General features: G+C 42.8%; 1 protein-coding gene across 2 annotated transcripts in view; it reads right to left on the bottom strand.

Annotated features, from left to right (window-relative positions):
• The window catches only part of LOC121168279 (probable JmjC domain-containing histone demethylation protein 2C), a 197,078-nt gene extending 175,024 nt beyond the window's left edge, over window positions 1–22,054 (bottom strand). The window contains exon 1 of one of the 2 annotated variants that reach the window (XM_040998213.1): window positions 21,988–22,054. The gene's annotated coding sequence lies outside the window, so the exon portion shown is untranslated. The remainder of the gene's footprint in view (window positions 1–21,987) is intronic. The other variant, XM_040998214.1, reaches the window with a different exon arrangement.
• Between the last annotated feature and the right edge of the window lie 59 nt (window positions 22,055–22,113).

Here is a 22,113-nt window from a genome sequence, read left to right as displayed (position 1 = left end):
GCCTCTCTTCCTGCTGGGCTATTTGTGAGTGCACTGCCATCATGACTGCCAGTGATTCCTGACCCGGAAGCTCATGACAGACTACTTCAAAGAAAACAAATGACACTGTTCTCAACTCTGGAAGAGCAACAGTGCCAAACCAAAATTTCTGAGAAAAATTAGGTGAAATGTACAACTACCAAAGCATTTATTTTAAAGGCAAGAGTGACAGAAAAGAAGATAAGCTCTTCTGTCATACTGGCTCACTTCCCAAACTGAGCTAAGCCAAAACCAGGAGCATAGAATATCATGCAGTCTCTCGCATGAGTACCAGGGCCAAGCACTGTAGTTATTATCTGCCGCCTCCTATGATGTGCAACAAGAAGATGGATCAGAAGTTGAATGGGGACTTGAACACAGGCATTCCCGTACAAGATGCAGGTGTCCCCAGCGGGGTCTTAACCGCCGAGCCAAATCCCTGCTCCACTTTCACATTTTAATGTAACAATTAAAACAAGCCAATGTGGGCCCAATGGTAGCCTAGTGGCTAAAGTCCTAGCCTTGCCCATATCAGGATCCCATATGGGCACCAGTTCATGTCCCGGTGGCCCCGCTTCCCACCCAACTCCCTGCATGTAGCTTGGGAAAGCAGTTGAGGATGGCCCAAAGCCTTGGGATCCTGCACCCGCATGGGAGACCTGGCTCGAGGCTCCTGGTTCCTGGCTCCGGACTGACACAGCTCCGGCCATTGCCACCACTTGGAAAGTGAATCAGTGGACAGGAGATCTTCCTCTCTGTCTCTCCTCCTCTCTGTATATCTGCCTTCCCTATAAATAAATAAATAAACAAATAAATAAATTTATTTTTTTGAAAAAGGCAATCAGTATTCACTGGCATATTATGTAAAGAACTATAGTTTTCTTGCTTAAAGGAAGTTTTTTTGATTAAAGGAAGATGCACTAACTTTAATCTCCTTCCTTTTCCTGTACTACAATTCTTACAACGCAACTGCTTTAGTTGTAAACTTAGAATAAATAGAAAACAAGAAGAAAAGCGTTCTGTTTCTTCTTTCTGATTGCCTCCTAATAAAGTGGAGATGAACATTTTTGTCTATCTTTACCACACAGGACTTTGGTGTGCCTGACAATCTTGCTTGAAGCAAAAATTTTACATTTACATCCAGGCTACCCTACTTGATATGGTCACCACAGAATCTTCACAGCTGTTCCCACATCAGCTGACAGCTATAATCCTCCTCAGAGGAAAAAGCAGAGCTGGGCTCCAGACTCTTTCCAGACAAATAAGGCAACTCTCAGAGAGCTTGTTAAGCAGCTGAATCAGAATTGCCACAACACGGCTGTCAGAGTCATTACAGGACGCTTCCCTGCCAAGTTCAGAAACAACTACTGTCACCAAAAAGGAGAATTCCAAAATGGAGGCGGGGGTGGCGGGGAATCCCCTGACCAGAAATTCCTCGTCCTTACAAACAACTCGTCTTTTGAGTAACATACAAAGTAATCGTACTTCTTTGAAAGGCACCCTGAGCCTCCAAACAAGGTTCTTTGTGATATGAACAAAGTCCAAAGAACTTTCCAGGAAGGGAAGTTCTAAGTTATACTAACAATCTAATAAATCACAAAGAAAAGTTAAATATTGTTTAAAATATAAGAAAAATTAAAACAAAATTTTATACTTTTATATAGCTATATAGGGAAAGTTCTAAATGACAAGGCAGTTTAAAGCAAGTGAATGAAAGCACATACACACATACAAAAAAAGCCACAATTTTACCTGGAAAACCCCCATATTGGTTGTTCATTCCATTTTAAGCTTAAATCTTAAGCAAGAAACAAGGAAGAAGGGAAGAAGAGGAGAAGAAGAGGAAGAAGTAGAGGAGGAAGAAGAGGAGGAGGGGAAGAGGAAGAAGAAGGAGAGGAGAAAGAAGGAGGAGGAGAGAAGAGAGAGAGAAGGGAGAAGAGAGGGAGAGAGAGGGGGAGAGAGGAGGAGAGAGGAGGAGAGAGGGAGGGAGAGAGGGGAGGGGAGAGGGGAGGGGAGCGGGGAGGAGGGGGGGGAGGAGGGGGGGGGAGAGGGGGGGAGAGGAGAGGAGAGGAGAGGAGAGGAGAGGAGAGGAGAGGAGAGGAGAGGAGAGAAAAAACCCAAATACCAAGTGAGAGAGACCAGGGCTGTGGTATATCAGGTTAAACTGCCATCCACAATGCTAGCATCCCATATGGGCATCCACTGAAACCCTTGCACTCTCCGAGAAAATGTGACATTGTGCTTTAGTTAATAATCAAGGAAGATTTTCCACCTATTCCTATAAAACGACAAGCATGGCCAAGCACAATGCCTACGCATTAGCCTCCTGGAGTTAACAGCTGAAAAGCCAAGCAGCAATGAGTATTCCTGGCATCCTGTTTGTGTTTTCCTACCCAAAGAAACTAAAGCCCGGATGATGGCTCAGTGGCAAAAGCCTCACTTTGCAAGCACCAGGATCCCATCTGGATGCCATCCCACATCCCAGATGCTCCACTTCCCATCCAGCTCCCTGCTTGTGGCCTGGGAAAGCATTAGAGGATGGACCAAAGCCTTGGGACCCTGCATCCACCCACGTAGGAGACCAGGAGGAGCCAGTAGGCTCCCTGGTTCAGATTGGCTCGGTTGTGATCAATGTGACCATTTGGGAAACAAACCAGCGGATGCAGGATCTTTCTGCCTCACTTTCTCTCTGTAAATCTGATCTTCCTTTCCAATAAAAACAAATAAATGAAAAATGAGAAAGGAAGCAAGCAAGCAAGCAAGCATTGATTCCATGTCTGGGTCAGGATATTTACAAGATAATCCTGGGATATTTTATCATACCAAAAAACAAGGAGGCTGCTAAAGACTACAAGGTTGGGAAGGCATTTGGCCCAGCCATTAGGCCTGCAGGAACACTGGCAGTCTGTATCAAAGTATGTGGAATCAAATTCAGACGCTGCTTCCAATCAAGTTTCCTGTTGCTGTGCATCCTGGGAGGGAGCAGTGATGGCTTAAGTATCTGGCTTCTTGTCAGTCATGTAGGAGAGTCAGCACGAGTTCTAATCTCCTGGCTTCAGCCTGGCCCACTCCTACCTGTTGCTAGTATTTCAGAGGCGAAACAGCGGAAGGAACATATGAATCTGTCTGTCTTCTGTCTCTCAACATCACCCTCACTATCTTTAACAGAAATCATTATTTCAAAAGACTACAAGAGTACGTCAAGACTGGTGTCAACATGACAGGGCTAACACAGTACAATGTGTGCATCAGTAAAGAGACTAATGGACTAAAACTTCAAATATTTTTACTTTATAAATTCATTTAAAAACACTGAAAATAATTTTCTTTCCTATTTAAAGTATATCACAGGGTGACAAAATTGACAAAGAAAAAAAATATTTTTATCTAAAAATTTTAGTAATTACAATGAGAACAACCAAAAAAAAAAATACACTATTTAGGGGCAGTTGTGGCATAGTGTGGAAAGCCATCATCTGTGATGCTGCCATTCCACTTCTGATCCAGCTCCCTGATGAGAGCCTGGGAAAAGCAGAAGCTGCTCCAACTGTTTGGGAGCAGCTGTGTCCACATGGGAGACTTGGCTGAAGCTCTCTGGTTCTACGGACGGCTAGAAAATACACATCAAGAACCTGAAGATGGACGATCTCTCTCTCTCTGCCTGTCTGCGTGTCTCTGTAGCTCTGAGTTTCAAATACATAAATATTCTTTAAAAAAAAAATAACAAATTTTGCAGCTTCTGGTTAATTAATGGATTTAAGCAATGATCATCAATTACATGCCTGTTGAGGGAAACATACCAATTATGAAGCAACTGGGCTTTAAAAAATACCCTCATATCTGAATCTGATCAACTCTAAATGGAACAACCAATTTGTAGGAAATACAGAGACAGAGGAACATGTGAAATGACAGCAGAGGAAAGCAATCAGCAAAATCAAGACTGAGGGAAACCACAGGGTGATAACCTAGTTTCTTCAAAACGAAAGTACAAGGAAATGAGAAAAACATGAAAGAGCGAATGAGGTAACTCTGCCTTTAACTTCTAGACCTCAGGAAACTACTGAAAATTCTAAACGTTTGGAAAAATTACCACTTTTTTAAAGATTAATTTATTTTTTATTGTAAAGTCAGATATACTGAGAGGAGGAGAGACAGAGAGGAAGATCTTCCATCCGATGATTCACTCCCCAAGTGGCTGCAATGGTCGGAGCTGAGCCAATCCGAGGCATTGTTGGAGACATTAGAGAGAGTAGGAATTTTTCATGTTGACATTTTTAGTAACATTAGCACAAATTTTTTAAGAGTTCTCACACTAAAGCGTTAACATATGCCTAGTTAGAGTTATAAGCTGGTTGGGACTATCCTAAAATCCGCCAAGTTCAGTAAAAGGTGTATAGCAGCCGGATGTGTATAAACAAAAACTGTCAATGAAGTAGTCATAGGATGTGATTAAGAACTTGCATTTTCTAACATATTGGTCACTCAATACCATTGTCAATTAATTCCATAATGTAGTAAATTGTTGCTGATGTTATGTGATGGCTTTTCATTGGAGGGGATGATATTCTGCCAGCTCTACTTTCAGATCAGAGATGGTCTCCCCAAGAAACTGCTGAATTTATCTGGACAATAAGATGCTGGACTCTATGCATGGTACATGCTTGCAATGTAGGAACCATGACTGAATTTGAACTGTACTACTAAAACAATGTGGAGGAATCCATCACCAGGGGAGGGCATGGAGAGGGGGAATCCCAGAGCCTAAGAAACGGTGCCATGAAACAAAATTTAAAAAAAAAAAAGAGTTCTCAGCCCAGCCGCATGGCCTAGTGGCTAACGTCCTTGCCTTGAACGCCCAGGAATCCCATATGGTCGCCAGTTCTAATCCCGGCAGCTCCACTTCCCATCCAGCTCCCTGCCTGTGGCCTGGGAAAGCAGTTGAGGACGGCCCAAAGCCTTGGGACCCTGCACCTGCATGGGAGACCCAGAAGAGGTTCCTGGTTCCCGGCTTCGGATCGGCGCAGCACCGGCCGTTGTGCTCACTTGGGGACGGAAGATCTTTCTGTCTCTCCTCCTCTCACTATATCTGACTTTGTAATAAAAATAAATAAATCTTTAAAAAAAAAAAAAAGAGTTCTCACAATAAAGGCTTAAGTGCCCACTGCCAAAAAAAAAAAAAAAAAATGGTGGAGGGAGGCATTGGACCAAACTACTATGGTAACTGAGAGTAAAAACAAATAAAAAAAAAAACAAGAAATATAATATTATTCCAACTCACAAAAATTCTTACACTATTGCTCTTGTTTGTTTCATGTGGTAAGAACACTTAAAATAAGTACTCAGCAGACTATGTATGCCATGAACTGTTACATTGAAATAGAGCACAAAATTATACAGAGCTCTAGAATTCACTCATCTTGGGTAACTGAAGCTGTGTATCGTTTTGAAAAGCAACTCTCTAGTTCCCTCAGCTCAGCCCTAGCACCCATTCCACTGTCAGAACCCTGTTATAGGTGAAGTAACATCCTCAAAGTTCATCCATGTTGTCACTGTCAGGAGCCCACATCTCCCACGGGGGTGGCAGAATCCCAGAGAGCTCAGCCATCACCCGCTGGATCAGAGGTGGCAGTGCCAGGAAGCAATCCCAGGTACCTACAGGATGCAGCTGATGGTCCCGGACAATGCCTGCATCAACTGTAATTTAAGCTCTGCGTGTCTGTGTTTTTAACAAACATCATTTTATTGTTTACAAAATACATGGGAATCAGAAATGCATGTTACAAATTTCAAAAGAGAAAAGAAGGCAAAAATGGCTAAATGTCGGCAAATGAACCATTCAAGTGTGGTTCATTTACAATAAAACATTTCTATGATAAAACAAGGCAAGGCTGTGAATAGATACACTGCTGGATAAAAAGAACGCCAGATACTTAGAAAGGTAACTACACAAAAGCAGAAAAACATTGGTGTTATCCATTAGTGCCTTCAACATTAAATTACATGGCACATCCCGATCCAGTTAATTAGTCCGGGTTCTTGGCTGTTTCAGCAATTTAGGCCATGGAGTCTCACACAGCTTCCTGTCTCAAACCAGGAATGAATGGAGGTTTGCAACACTAGATTCAATGACTCTTTAAAACTTAAAAGTTGTATTTTTAGCTGTGTCACATTTTTTCAGCCCTTTCTCCCGCTACTTACTTTGAAAAAGTACTAGATCTAAGATCTGTCCAAGTTACAACATCATTTTATTAACAATAGTACCACTGTTATTGCCAGATACTGCTTTATTCTCCAGCAAAATCTCTCCCTAAGAACAAACTGGAGATGGTACTGAGAGAGAAAAAGAGGGAGGAGGGGGTGGAAGGCAGGGTGAGGGGAAAAGATTTCATTTGGGTATTTAAACTATAGCTAAATTCATCTTGTTCATAAAATTACTAAATGAGACTGAACTGCTTACAGAAATATTTTCTTCTTCCCATTTGCACAAGCATGACACTGGCTACCAAGGGAATATACTTGATTCATTCCTGAACATTCATTTTCACACTAGTTCCGTTTGAAAGTGCTGCAGTAAAACTGAATGTACAAGACACACTTAAGGTCAAGAATAATTTTTTTTTTAATTTGTCAAATTGAAAATTTCGCCTCTTTCCTCCCAATTTCCTTCCACATGAGGTGAGCCTTAAAACCCCACCAGCTGCTCATTACCACACATCAGTAAACACCGCTGACTGCTGAAACCGAAAACTCCTCTCACCCGTGGCCCACCCATCATCCGTGGCCCACCCACCCAGAGGTGCTCTTCACACAGGACGGAAGCTTTCAAAACCTGCCAGTTCTTGCTCTACCCATAACTACCAAGGTAATAAGCTCTTTGCTCAATTTATTCTTTCTTAGAATTAAACAAAAGGGAATCATTCTTGGGATAATAAGATCAAAATTTTGAATACAATATCTACAAGGGAATTCTAGGAACATGAGTTTCATAGTCTTAAATAAAATAATATAAACAAAGTAATGAACAATTATTGAACACAACTGTTTTAGGCAAAAAGCCAAGTGCTTAAAGGCACTATTTTGTCATGCGATCCTCAAGATAGCTGTGGGTGGGGTGGAGCGGGGGATGGCCTGGTGATGGCATAGTGGCTGGATCCTTGGCTTACATGCACCAGGATCCCATACGGTCGCCAGTTTGTATCCCACTGTTCCATTTCCCATCCAGCTCTCTGCTTCTGGCCTGGGAAAGCAGGAGAGGATGGCAAGGCCTTGGGACCCTGCACCCGGATGGGAGACCCAGAAGAGGCTCTGGCTCCTGGCTTCAGATCGGTTTAGCTCTGCTCGCTAGCTGCAGCCACATGGGGAGTCAATCGGCAGACAGAAGATCTTACACTCTGTCTCTCATTTCTCTCTATAGATGCTCCTTTCTAATAAAAAAAAAATAAATAAAAATCTTTAAAAAAAACTGTCTGAAGTAGACATTACTATCATACCCATTTTGAAGATGGGAAGACTGAGTCTTAGAGCTCATGAAATTATGCAAAATGACAGAGCCAAGTGACAGAAATATTTGAAGAAACAGGACGTGAGAAATATAGACCTTCATTGGTGACACTCCAAAAGCTCAACCTGAAGAACACATGTCATTCCAATAATTCAAAGATCTCAATAAAACAACCACTTAACTGTAAAATACCATAGCTAAAAAGCTGTACGATTTGCTGTGTAGTAGCAGGAGGGGCACCAGTGAAGGCTCTTAGTTCAAGTGCATCAATTCAGTATGGATAGCATATGCTACTCTAATTATAAGCTTTAGTTTAAAATGCGTAAGCAAATTATTAACTCAAGACTGTGAGGAAAAAATGAGCGATTCATAGTGGAAAAACAATTTTAAAAGATTCCTTTGGCAAGAAATCTGGTTAACAATGCACTAATTAGGGGCCCAGCGCGTGGCTTAGTGGCTAAAGTCTTTGCCTTGAATGTACCGGGACTCCATGGGGGCGCTGGTTCTAATCCTGGCAGCCCTGCTTGTGGCCTGGGAAAGCAGTCAAGGACAACCCAAAGCCTTGGGACCCTGCACCCATGTGGGAGACCCAGAAAGAAGTTCCTGGCTCCTGGCTTTGGATCGGCACAGCACCAGCCATTGCAGTCACTTGGGGAGTGAATCATAGGATGGAAGATCTTCCTCTCTGACTTTGTAGTGAAAATAAAGATAAATCTTAAAAAAAACAACAACAACAATGCACTAATTAACCTCAATCATCTGTGATGGATCTAACAACACCTGAATCTGCAAACACTACTCCTGTACCGGAAAGGGGGTCTGCTCCAGCCTCACTCTGTCCCTCAGGATGTAACAGCGTATGTAACAGCTGTTTTTCATCACCATGGCTGGTGGGCCTAAGATGAGACTGGCTCTCATCAGGATAAGCCAAATAAAAGCAGCCATAGCTGACTCGACATTTATTCTTTGGTGTGAATCCTCATGACTCTGCAATTGATCACTCAAGACCACAATCTGCCCAGACTCTGCTGCAGCCCTGTAGCCCTGCAGCCCTGCAGCCCTGCAGCTCTGGGACTGGCCCACCAGCACTGCCCCCTCCCACTCCACCCACATGCTTTCAAGTGGCCCAGCCTGAGCAGCACTCCCTCCCCATGCTGTCCTCTGTGTCCGGTTTACTATTTGTGCCAGCAGCTTTTCTGCAAGCAGCAATCTCTCCATTTCCTTTAAGTGTCTTCAAAATTAGTCAACTTTTTTTTTTGCTAGTCACACACTCACAACCCATGATAATTATCTGCTTTTGTGTTCTTGCTCATAAACACATCAGTATGCATCTCTCCAGCTCAGCGCTCCACTGCAGAAGACTATCTTGAATATTTACTCTGGATGTTTAGTAATCTTAAAAATTAAAAAAAAAAAAACTTACATCCTCGCTACAGCACAGCACACAGCTTATAAAGGGATTTCATGCATGTCTGCATTGGATTCTCTTAATTGCCCTATGCAGACAGCAGTCTAAGCCATTATGCTTAATTTGCAGATGAGGAAACAGAAGACCAGAAAGATAAACTCATTTGTCCAGGTCTCATCATTCATACAGCCAGACCTGGAATCACAAACCTCAGCTTACTGATGCAGTGTTGAATGTCAACGAAAGACAATTAGCCAGACACATGATGGGTAAACAAAGCAAAGTCTCAAGTTTCCTTCTAGAATCTTCTCAACACACTACAAATATGACTCCTCCATCAACACCTCTTTTTACTATGAAACAGAATTACACATAATCCTTAATTTTTAACAAAAATAACTGATGAGCTCTATTCCTGCTAGAACTTCTAAATGTCTTACTCCTATTTGTCTAGACCTTTGAAACAAAAGCCTTTTGTATATACTACCTAACAATTACACAATTTATTAGTGGTTATTATTTCTACCTGCAGAGAAAGAAACTAATATGACAACATTTTTTAAGACTTCTCAAGGATATACCGATTTAAAATTGTTCAATTAGAGTTAAAAATCCTGGTGCCAGCCTTCTGGCACAGTGAGTTGGGCCACTGCCCACAAAGCCGCCACCCCATTGGAGTGCCAATTTGAGTCCCAGCTGCTCTACTTCTGATCCAGTTCCTGCTTATGGGCTGGGGAAAAGCCCAGCCACCCACATAGTAGAGCTAAATGAGGTTCCAGCCTCCTGGTTTGTGTCTGGCCCAGTCTGTACAGCGCAACCCCTTGCATGAAGATCTCTACTTCTCCTCTCTGTGACTCTGTCTTTCAAATAAATAAACAAATCTTTATTGCATTAATTGCTATTTTTTTAGTCAAGTTATTGCAATTTTATATAGTTTGCACGAGTTACATATCCTAGCAATGTATTTAGCTTATCAACATAAATTTTTTTAGCAAGATATAAACTTTATAGAAAAAGAGATTTCAAGGGACCAGAACAATAGCTTAAATGACTAATTCTCTACCTGCCAAGTGCTAGCATCCCATATGAGTGTCAAGTCACATCATGACTGCTTCACTTCCCATCCAGCTCCCTGCTTGTGGCCTAGGAAAGCAGTCAAGGACAGTCCCAAAGCCTTGGGACCCTGCACCCACACGGGAGACCGGGAAGAGGCTCCCGGCTTCTGATTGGCTCAGCTCTGGCCATGGCGGTCACATGGGGAGTGAATCATCGGACGGAAGATCTTCCTCTCCCCCTCTTTCTACATCTGACTTTCCAATAAAAATAAAATAAATCTTAAAAAAAAAAAGTCTTAGAAGTGGGATGCAGGGTCAAATGCCTGCTATCTGAAAATGTAAAACTGTAATGTAATATTTTCCTTGCAAAATGTAATTGAGTCTTTATTTGCACCTGTAGAAATTAAGAAGTATCCATACCTTCTCACCAGTATAGCAACATTATTCATCCTAGTTAGTAATTTCTAATCTGAAAGGTGAGGAACCTTTTATCTGGATTTTCTACACAATCAGTGAGACTGAAATTACTCTCTCAGTGTGCATGTGCAATCTTCCTCCCTCTGTTAATTTCTTAGAGTAAAAGAGCTTCCTGAAATTAAAGTGATTAATATAATAAGGGAAAAAGTAAAAATGTTGGCAGGAAGCGAAGCTGTTGGCTGAGAGTTTGGAACACAGTTTTAAGAGTCTGGTGAACAGCTCCGAGGCAGTGAGAGAAACAGGAGGACAGAGACCCACAAGCATTATTACACACTCATCCATTAAATGCTCTGTAGTACTCTTTGAGGACAAACAGAATTCCTTTTCTAGTAACTTCTGGCATTGCTATGCTTTTGAACAAGACCCAGGACTGAATTTAGATCAAGTGCATCCTGAGATTAACTGGGATTTTGTCCTGACCTGTGGTACTCCTTTTGTAAATCACATGTTTTTGGTCTTAGCATATTTCTTCTTTTGCAATATATTTTTAAGTTAATAAAGTTTATTTTTTAGAGAAGTTTCAGGTTCACAAAAACTGAGCTGAAAGAATAGTTTCCATACATTTTATCCCCAAATGGGCACAACTTTTCCCAAAATTAATCTCCCACACAAACATGAAACATTGCCACCAATGAACCTACACTGACTTTACCACCTTGAAGGCCATGGTAAACATGAGGATGGAGTCTTGAATTCTGTTAACAGATTCTGACATACGCTTAATGGTACATTCACTGTTTTATTGTTACACGGAAGAGTTTGACAGTCTTATTAAAAATCCTGCTCTCTGGGGCAGGCCTGCATTTGGTACAGCACTTGGGACACCCACACTTCACACAGGAGTACCTGCACTCAAGTCCCAGCTCTGCCCTCTTTCCAGCTTCCTGCTCCCATACACACTGTACACACCAGCAGGCGACAGGAGTCTGTGCAAGTGCGTGGATCCTCAAAGCCCATGGGACAGCCCTGGACTAGTTTCCAGCTATTGCTTTAGCCTGGCTCAGTTGCAGCTATTGTAAATATTTGGGGGAATAAACCAGAAGCTGGAATCTGGGGTGACTTTTTTCAGTCTGTGAATATAAAATTATTTCAGACATGTTTTTGAAAAAAACATTTTTTCCTTCACTGTATCAGTTTTGCTTCTCTGTCAGAGTATTAATGAGTATTACATTTGAGCCCTATTCTACTCATTGATCTATTTGCCTATTCTTTCACTAGGGTCCACAATCCTAATTACTATAGCTTTACAGCAAGTTTTAAACTTGGCTAGTATATCAGTTGTCCAACTTTGGCCCCTTTAACATTGTGTTGGTTATTCTGGGTTTTCTGTCTCTCCATATAAACTGTACAGCCAGTTTTCTAATATCCACAAAATAACTCGGGGGAAGAAATGACCTGATAATATCAAATCTTTCTATCCTGAACATGGAATACTTCTCCATTTATTTAGCTTTTTAGATGCTTAGAAGTGTTGCTGGCATCCTTACACAAATCTTATACACATTTTGCTTTAATTATGCTGACGAATTTAATTTGGTGGGTGCTAATATGAATGGCACCATATTTTTTATTTTAAATTTGCTTGGTCAGGACCAGTGCTTAGTACAGGAATTAAATTTTGTATATTAAACTCTACTATCTTCCAACCTTTGCTGTAATTGCTTATAAGAGGAGAAAATATTTGGCCTAGGAGGTAACACATCCACAAGTCACAGCAGAATACCAGAGTTCAACTATTGGCTCCATTTCTGATTGAAAAATTTTTAAGTTTCCAATTAAAATAATGTCTTCAGGTATTTCTGCTTGTCAATCCATCAGTTTTTACCTCATATTTCAGGGTTCTGCTATCAATTACCCACACACTGAGGACTGTTTTATATCTATTCTTCCAGTATTGATCCCTTTATAATATATACTGCTACTCTTAATCTCTTGTATTTTTCTTGATCTGAAGTTTGCTCCATCTGAAATCAACAACTTACTTAACTTTCTTTGTATTGGTATTAGCATAGTATATCTTTCTCCATCCTTCTATTGTTAATGTTTTCTTGTCCTTAAAGTTAGTTTCTTAAGACTGACTAAAAAATATATATATATTTATTTTTTATTTGAAAGGCAGATTTAGAGACAGAAGGAGAAACTGAGTGATAGTGGTCTTGCATTCACTGGTTCACTCCCCAAGTAGCCACAATGGCCAGAGTTGAGCTGATCCAAAGCCAGGATCTTTCTCCAGGTCTCCCACATGGGTGCAGGAGCCAAAGGTCTTGAGCCATCCTCAGCTGCTTTGCAGGCCATAAACAGAGAGCTGGATCAGAAGTGGAGTGAGTAGCTAGGACACAAACTGGCGCCTATATGAGATGCCAGCACTACGGACTGAGGCTTTAGCCTGCTATTAATGTGCAAAACAGTTATCAATACAGTTGGGTCAGTATCTAACATATTTGTTATGTTTCCTATGTGTTGTCTTTGTTCTTTGTTACCTTTCAAATTTTCTGCCTTTTGTGCTGAAAATCGAGCATTTTATAATTCCATGTATCTCTTCTCTTAACATACCAAGTACAGTTCTATTACTTTAGTGATTGATCTGAAGTTCACAGTAAACATTTACAACTAACTTAGGGCTACTTTCAAGTAAACTACACTTCTCACACTTAGCATGAGCAATATATATGTAACAGAATCCTCCCAATCTTGCCCTTGCATCAACTCTGCCATCAATTTCACTTACGAAAAAGCACATACACACACACACACACTCAAATTCACACACACTCAAATATACTCAAATACCATGTTATACCAGAACACTGACCAAACTTAACTGTTACATCAATTAAGAACAAGGAAAGAGTTTTTATTTTACCTTAATTTATCCTTGCTTTAATGTCCTTTCTCTACATAAACATCTGCAAAGCTTCCATATACTTCCTTTTTTTAAATGTTCCTTGCATAAATCCCCCCATTTCTAAGATTCTCCTTCAGTTTGAAAGGATAATATGGCAGGGTAAACAATTCTAGGCAGGTGCATTGATCTCAACACTTCAAATATTCCATTCTATTCTCCGGCTTGCATGGTTTGGAGGGCGTGGTGGGCATTTTCTTTTCTCAGCTCTTCTACAGGAAAGGTGTTTTTCCTCCCTTTGGTCTCGTCCAAGATGGTTGGTTTTTTTTGTTTTGTTTTGTTTTTTCTTTGCCTTTGATTTACCAGGTAAAGATTTTTGCCATTCAGTTTCGTGTCCTCTGGGCTTCCTAATCAGTAACATCTAACATTAATTTGGAAAAAACTCTCAATTATTGCTTGAAACATTGCTTCTGTTCCTTTCTTTCTTCTGCTCTGCCATTCCTATCATGGTAGGAAAACACAAATTGTCAGTTTCTCTCTGCTATCCTCCACTCAATACAAAAGACTCAGGGCCTCAAAGGCTATATCTACAGACATTACGCCCCACTAAGCAAGTAAGCATCTGCTTTGCAGCAGGGGACAACAGTCATGTTCTCCAAGCTTAACTCAACTTTGATCTTGTAAATTGAGGTTTGGGTCTCCAAGACTGCCACACTTCCTCTTCCCACTTTAGACAGTAATTCCGAGCTTCAGACTGTATTACCTGAGCTTCTAACTGACTGGCTATCAACTGGGGTTCCTGTGATCTCCCCATGACCCTACTGATCAGCTTCAGTGGCTCAGAGGACTCAAGGGAACAAGTTTAGCATTTATAATAGAGGCCATTACAAAAGACAAAGATGAAGAGATGAGTAGGGCGAGGTATGGAAAGAGGCAAGAGCTACCGAGCCCTGCTCAAACGCGCCACCCTGCAGCACCTGCAGCAAGTACAATGATCTGGAGGCTCTCAGAACCCCAGCCTTTCGGGATTTTATAGAGACTTCCTTACATAGGCATGGCTTCTGATGAACTGGGTGAGGCAACCAGCAAGGCCTGTTCGTTCAGATTCTTCAGTAGCCCCTCCTGTAGGGTACAAGGCAAGATCCCTCTGAAATGACAGGAGTCTCATGACTCTACAGCCAGTCTTGTAGAGGGAGGTATGAGTATGTGTGCCAATCATAATATCACAAGTTTATTACAACACTGGCTGCTGTCACTGTTCTGGGGTACTGTTCTTGGTTTCTTGAGAGAGACACACAGAGTGCATGTCTGCGTCAGTGTGCCTGTGTTACTACCCTTTTCCTCCTTACTCTTCAGACTTGAAAGTTTCTATGTAACATCCTCCTGCAAACAAACTGGTTTTTAACTCAGCCTAGACCAGTATACTAATGAGCCTCATTAAAAGCATTCTTCATTACCGTTAGGATGATTTTGATCTGCAGAATTTGGTTTTTATTGTTTCTCAGAAATCTCACTTTTGTTCTTGTATGTTGTCTATCTATTCCATTAAATCCCTTATCATGCTAATCATGGTTTGGTTGGTTTGTGTTTTTTTCATGCTGTAACCTGTCTCTAGTGGAGGTGCTTCTTCAGTCTCTTCGACCTGTGTTTTCTACCCTTTCAGTATGCTTGCTAAGTTTTTTGTTGAAGAAAAGTGATATGAAGTAGTAGAGGAACTTTGACTAGGTCCTTTGAGGTGCAGTTCTAAGGTGTGTGTGTGGCAGGGGACACTTTGGGGAGCTTGAACCCCTGCACTGTGAATTCCACCCGTGGGCCTGAGAGGGACAAACTGACAGGAGAGGGCTGGTTGTTTCTTTCACTTCCCCCTAGTGGGAGGCTAGAGGTACAGGGTATTTTCTGACCCGTTAGGTTAGGCTCTGGTAAAGTAATTTCTCCTGAGTACATGACTTGTTAAGAACAGAATGCTCTGGTGTATTTCAAAATGATTGTTCACCTCCTCCTGCCAGAAACCGCGGGGTGCAGGGGGGAGGGGATGGGGAAGCAGGCTTCCTCCTCTGATATTTACTGTGAGGATCTGGGTTGAGCTCCCAGAGGTTGAACTCACTAAAGCATGAGGGGCTCCCCCTAAGACTGCAGCTGGCTGCACTGAAGCGCCCATTACTTGTCAACTCAAGTCCCCATTTCCTGCCCTCGTTCCAAGGTCTCCTTTTACTGCCTATCTGCACATCTGTGTTCCTCCAGTTGGCGGGGCTGCGGTTGTGCTGTGACCTCTCTTCTCTGACAACAAATGGATGTGTCCACTTTGTTCAGCTTCTAACAAACTCTTAGGACCTATGGTGCCTACTAAGCATCTTACATGTTGGACTGGAAACTGGAAATCTTCAGACACCTACTTTTAATTAAAGGTTTTTAAGCACACTTGGCATATTGAGATACACACACACATATACAAACTTGGTCAAAAATAGTTTGTCAACCTTTTTTTTTTTCACTTCAGCATCTGTCTTGCAATCTTGTTTATATTTTGGAGGTGTGTTTCCTTATCTAAGCTAATCTTTGGTTATGCTTTCTGATCTTCTGCAGAAAAGAAAAAGGCTTCCTATGTTCTAGATTGTACCTTCACCTACGCTTCCTTTATGTTCTTTTGTGGTGCTTCCAGTTTTCACATTTACATTAGTTAATTGTCAGGAATTATGTTTTCCCTCAGTTTTCATTAAACGGCTGGCTGGCTAGCAAAAAAAAAAAAAATCTGTTGAGTTTGCCATCATGTCCCAACTGATGTAAAATGCCACCTTTCACTCAGACTAAATGCCTGTTAATAATTGAGTCTGTTTTTGGACTTCAGCTTCCAGAGGAAAAATGGGAGCAGAGATTGTCCCTAGAAAAAACTTGGTAACTAGAGACAAGGGAAAGGGGGAATCTAACGCCCCATTTTTCTCTTTTTGAATTGTATTCCACACGGTTTGAATTACAATTTAGAAGCGTCAAAAATTTTTTAAGTTCTACCTACCAGACATAGTGGAATTATCAAATATTTCAGCTTCCTAAAATTATTTCCATTTGTACCTAACATCTTTAATCATACGCAAGCTTAAAAGCGGAAACCATCATTTAATCTATTCTATTATCAATGAACAGTGAGAGGTCTTGAACTAGATGTTGTCCTGCCACTTGCCGTGATCAAACACAAAGCCATTCTTCACCCTGAAAGGTTGGAGGAGGGGCTCTCTAAATTTTTCCTAGCTTTAGGGGAAGTATCAAATGCTTAAGAACTACACAGCCTGTCAACTCCTTATTGTGTTCTCCCAAGATTCAGCGATCATAGGTGTAGTTTGCTTTCCTGTCAGCTAGTAAACATGTTTTTATATATATTTATAGGGAATATGTAATCTATTCTATAGTTTGATTCTTGTATTTTCAGTATGATTTCTTTAAATATTTTACTTCAATATCGGATGTGAGACTTGATCTCCTCTCTAACTATAATAAAATGAGCAGACCACCTGAGAAGAGGTAAGAAAATATATAAATATTTCAAGCCACTAAAAATACTCTCCCAATAGAAATGGGAGGACTGGTACTCAGTCTCATTAGTACACTCATCAATAATTACAAGAGTTAGATGTCATCTCTGAACCTTGTAATTCTGCTCTCACAGCTTGCTCTCCTAGATACTATCCACTCTTGATTTACTAATATGTAAACTCTTCTAACATACAGAGTTTTCCTATGAAAGCTAACACGTAGAAAAGCAAGCTGTCCTTTTATACTTTAAAAAAAAAAAGGATTTATTTATTTGAAAGAGTTACAGAGAAACAGGGAGAGACAAAAGACAAACATCTTGAATCCACTGTTTCACTCTCCAGATGGCCACAGCAACCAAGTAGGGGCCAGGCAGAAGATCTTCATCTGAGCCTTCCAAACACTTAAGTCACCCTCCTAAGCTTTTCCCAGGGCATTAGCAGGAAGTGGAGCAGCTGGTGCTCACTTCAGCAGCACATTTACTAAAATAGGAAGTAGAGCAGCTGGAACTTGAATTGGTGTTCATATTGGGATGCTGGTAACACCCACTAGCCATAAGGCCAACTCCAACTCCGAGAAAGCTATTCTCTCTCTCTCCCTCTCTCTTCTTTTTAAGATTTATCTTTTACTTAAAAGCGAGAGTTAAAAGAGAAGAAAAGATACTGCACTCTTCCATTCATTGGTTCACTCCCCAAACGGCTGCAATAGACTGGGCTGGGGCAGGCCATATTCAAGGGCCATGAACTCCATCTAGGTGTCCCACATGAGTAGCAGGAATTCAAGTACTTGAATCATCTTCTACTGGTTTCCCAGGTGCAGTAGCAGACAGATGGATTAGAAGCAGAGCAGCAGGGGCTCAAACGGAGGGGCCAGTGTCCCAGGTGGTGGCTTTAACCACTGTGCCACAACACAGGCCTGCTCAGACCACTAAATTTTAAATCCCCTCCCGTTTAATCATCACAGCATTGTCATCCCCATTCAACAGCAAATGTAAAATGCAATGATTTATCAAACATCATACTGCCAGTGGTAAAAATAGATCTACCAAGAAAATGTTCTTTGCCCTAATATGCAACTCCCTACCAGGATTAAACTCAATACTCAGAGGAGAAAAACACTGTTGCACAAAGCAATGAGAGAACCACTACATGATACAAGAATACCAGTGATACACGTATGAAAAACAACTTAGCTCAGTATTTAAATTATAATTTTCTCAGACCTGAACTGTCTTGCAATCAATCCAGCTCCCAACTAACGCCCCTGGAAAAGCAAGCTGCCCAAGCTCTTGGGTTGTGCCACTCACGTGGGCAACCCAGATGGAGTTCCAGGCTCCTGGCATTTGTCTGGCCCAACCCTGGCTGGTACAGACATGTGGAGAATGAGCTGGTGGATGGAAGATCTCTCCCTGTCTCTCCTTCTCTGCTACTTTGCCTTTGGAAAAAAAAAATCTTTAAAAAATAGTTTTCAGTCTTCTATACGAGAAATGTTCTCAGACATGTCAAATGCTGCCACACTGTACAAGGCTTCCAACAGATAGCACTTCATTTTCTCATTCCCAGAGCTTTACTCTAACAGAAGCACTTAACAGCTGGCTACCTTTCAGCAGATTTTAACCATGTGAGGCATCATCCAACCACAGAACTTAAGACACTCACCATTAAAACCTGCGTACTTGTCACAAATGGGTCCTCCTCAAAGACATTTATTTTAGACTAGAAACTCTCAACCATATTAGACTCAATGTGCCTCTTCCATAAAATGTTTCCTAATTTCTGCTTTACCATCCAGTTATCAACAATACTCCTACAGGAAAAATTCCAATCAAATCTATATATATATATATGAAGAGAAAGAAATGCAAGCACTGGAGGCAAAACAACATTAGAAGACAGGAAGAATTAGTGAACATACTAACAAATGCACAGCGGTGTGTCATGCCGTCTTCCCAAAACCATAAACAACCTCCAGCCAAGTGGTGAACAGAACAAATCATCCTTCTATAAACACAACGGCCGAAATGACCAACTAAGCACTGGAAAAAGCAGTCTCAGAGAAAACCATGACTCCACACACATACATGTCAAACGGAAACTCCAGGTTCAGATAACTACAAATATTTCATGAATACCAGGCAGGATGTTCCTAAGTCATACAGGACAAAGGAACAATACTTTACTCAAGATTGTGGTACTACTGCAAAAAAGAATATCATCCTTGATCAACACCCACCAAATAATGCTAGCTGCAACCATTAAACCAATCACCATCACTCGCCACAAGGATTCCCTGCCTCAGACACAATTCCACTGTCTACCACAGCATAATAGAAAGATGCTTGGGAAGCTTAGTTCTGCCCTGATGAGCTACAGGATCACTGCCTAACAACTTAATAGCTTGATACCTCAGTTTCCATGGTTTCAAAAGCAAACACACACTACCCAGATTTTTGAGTCATTGGGTAACTCAACACGTGTATAACACTCCACATAGGGTTTGCAACCTGTGGCCCACTGAGTCGTAAAGAAGGAAATTACTTCACATAAACAAATGAAAGCAGTAAAAAGTAACAGGAACGTGGAAAAAGACAAGAAAGCATCTAATAAGCACATAAAATGAAACCTTAACACACAGCAGACTAGGGACGTTCTGCAGAGCAGATAGCATCCTGTAACCACTGAAGGCATTAAGGCACTGTCATGTGGGGAAATAAGTCAGGATGATGACCCCAAAGTTGGAAAAACACATATTATTAAGAGATTTCTAATACTCTTGGCAGAACTTTTAAAATTGGTGTTTAAGAGAGTGACTATTTAAGAAACATTAGCTCAACTTTTACTGGGCATTTACTCTTCTGCGTTAGGTACGAAGACCAAGATGTACAGTGCACCATACCTGCCCTCAGGCACTTTACCATCCAATAAATTAGACATTGAGAAGAAGCAGAATGACAGAGGTACTGAGTGGAAATTCAAGTAATAAATTACAGGGCCCTGAGGAAAGCATGAGTCATCAGCACTGAGCAACACCCAGTGGCACAGGACACTGAAATGTAACAGCAAAGGACAGAGAATGGGGAGCAAAATACTGAAGAAAAAATTTTAAGTTTAGGGCAAAGGCACTGAACATACTTTGTTCCCGAGAAGTGAGGTACAAAATGGGCTCATTAGGAACTGGGCAGAAAAGCAGTAAAATGTAAGATTGTGAAGATATCTCAGGGCCTGCTTATGGAGGGATCTGAATGACATCCCAAAATGTTCTGAGTTCTCCTGGGCAAGAGAATTCTCCAGAAAACTGGTCTACACACCAGAGGCTAAAATAATGCTGCAGCATGACCAAAAATAAAATTCAGCAAAAACACAAGTGATAGCACTGAGATTAAAAATATATATTCTTAAAATATATTATATATATTCTTAATAAGCAAAAAATAAATAAATAAATAAAAACCTAACCCAAGAGCAGAAAGCAGCTTCTGAACTCGTTTCTTAAGTAATCAAAATGTTACTACATTTATTGACTCCAGGAACTGAAAAAGAACTCAGAATAATCTAGGCGTCTCCGTCCCTTGATTTCCTTCCAAATGTGAGCACTTCCTGAATGTGTTATTTAGCAGTGCCTGGCATCACCCCGGAAAGGCAAGGTGCAGCCAACAGTATTATTAGCCTCCTTTTACTATGGAGAAACTGAGGAACAAAAAGAATAAATTACAGCATGGTCACAAAATAAACCATCACATTTTCTAGGACTTTAATTAAAGATAAAATTAAAGGCTCTAAGCCCATGTTTTATCCCTTATTCCTGGCACCATCTGAATACCAAAATTACCTTTTCATTATCTTTCAATCACAGAAAAAAAAAAACTTTAAACTTTACCAAATTTCTCAATTTGGTATTGTCACCAAAATTAAAATTCTATTCCCGAGATATTTGCAGAAATTGCAAGGTGTAAGCAGTACTCCAACCTCCCCTAAAGGATTAAGATTTGCACATTTCAGTAAAAAAAAGTCAGGAATTCTAGGCTCAGCTTTTACCTTTTATTATCTAGCTCAATGAATCCTGGAGATGTGTGTCAGAAAACACAAGCTGGAAAGCTGACCTAAGATGTCCGGAACAGTGGTATCGCGATACCCACTACTGCAAACAAGCAGCCTGCACCGCTCTGTGCCCATCCATCCCCGCATTGCACCACGCACCGACTCATGGCACACGCTGAGGCCTGTGCACGCAGGGTCTCCAGACGGCCGCCCGAGAATGCGGTACCGGGAAGATGCCCTTGGTACTGGGCTTGCGTAAACACCGAAAGGACCGGATGTGGGCAACCACGGCTCAAAATCTTGGCTGTCCAGAACCCAGGGCCTAGTCTGGAGGATTCCACAGTTTGTTTGCTAGCTGATCTTTTCACAAACGCAGTGACGACACCCCCACCCCTCTACACCCAAGACCCCTTCCCCCAGCCTCCAACACAACACACAAACACACACCCGCCTCCGCCTTCTCACGCCTCCTAGGCGTCTCGAAGGAGGCGGTCGAGCCAAGCCCGAGCGCCGGCCGAGGGGGTCCGAGTCGCGGCCGCGTGGCGTGGACCCGGATCCCCGCCGGGCCAGCCCCCCGGAGCCCGGCCGCCCGGCCTGGCCGGGGACCCACGCGCCGCCGCCGCCGCCTATCAGCGGAGCGCAGGGGCGGGGCCGGTCGGCTCGGCGGCGGCGGCTCGGCCGGCGGGCGGGGACGGGCGGGGGACCCACCGCCACGCAGCGCGGCCCGCCGAGCGTAGACACCGGGCCCGGCCCCCGAGGGCGCCAGTGCGGGGCCCCCCGGCGAGCGCGCGCGGCCTGCCGTTGGCGCTCCCTCGTCGGCGGCCTGCCGTTGGCGGCCCGGCCTGCCGCGCTCCGCGCCCACCGGCTCCGGAGGTGGGGGGGGGGACCCGAGCCCCCCCATCCCCCCAGGAAGATGGTGTCCTGGATGATCTCCAGAGCCGTGGTGTAAGTGCCGCTCCAGGCGCCCCGCTGCCCGCGCGAGGCACCCCCCTCACCCTCTCCAAGGAGACCCAGAGCGGGGGCACGGGGCCCGGAGCCGGGGAAGGCCCGGGCCTGGGCGGGGGCGGGGGTGGCCCGGCTGCGGCGCTCACCCGGGAGAGCTTGGGGCCCTCGGCCTTTCTCACCCTGGTCCTCGGCGCTGCGGGGCTCGGCGCGGCGGAGCGCGGACGGGGTCCGGTGGCGGCGACGGCGGCTGCGGCGCGGCCCTGCTCGGCTGCGTGCGGCTCGGCGGCGCTGGGTGGGCAGGCGCG

The sequence above is a fragment of the Ochotona curzoniae genome, unplaced genomic scaffold, assembly GCF_017591425.1.
Source record: "Ochotona curzoniae isolate NIBS_2020 unplaced genomic scaffold, NIBS_Ocur_1.0 patch87, whole genome shotgun sequence".
NCBI classification, from domain to species: domain Eukaryota; kingdom Metazoa; phylum Chordata; class Mammalia; order Lagomorpha; family Ochotonidae; genus Ochotona; species Ochotona curzoniae.
This window is presented reverse-complemented; position numbering and strand designations above follow the sequence as displayed.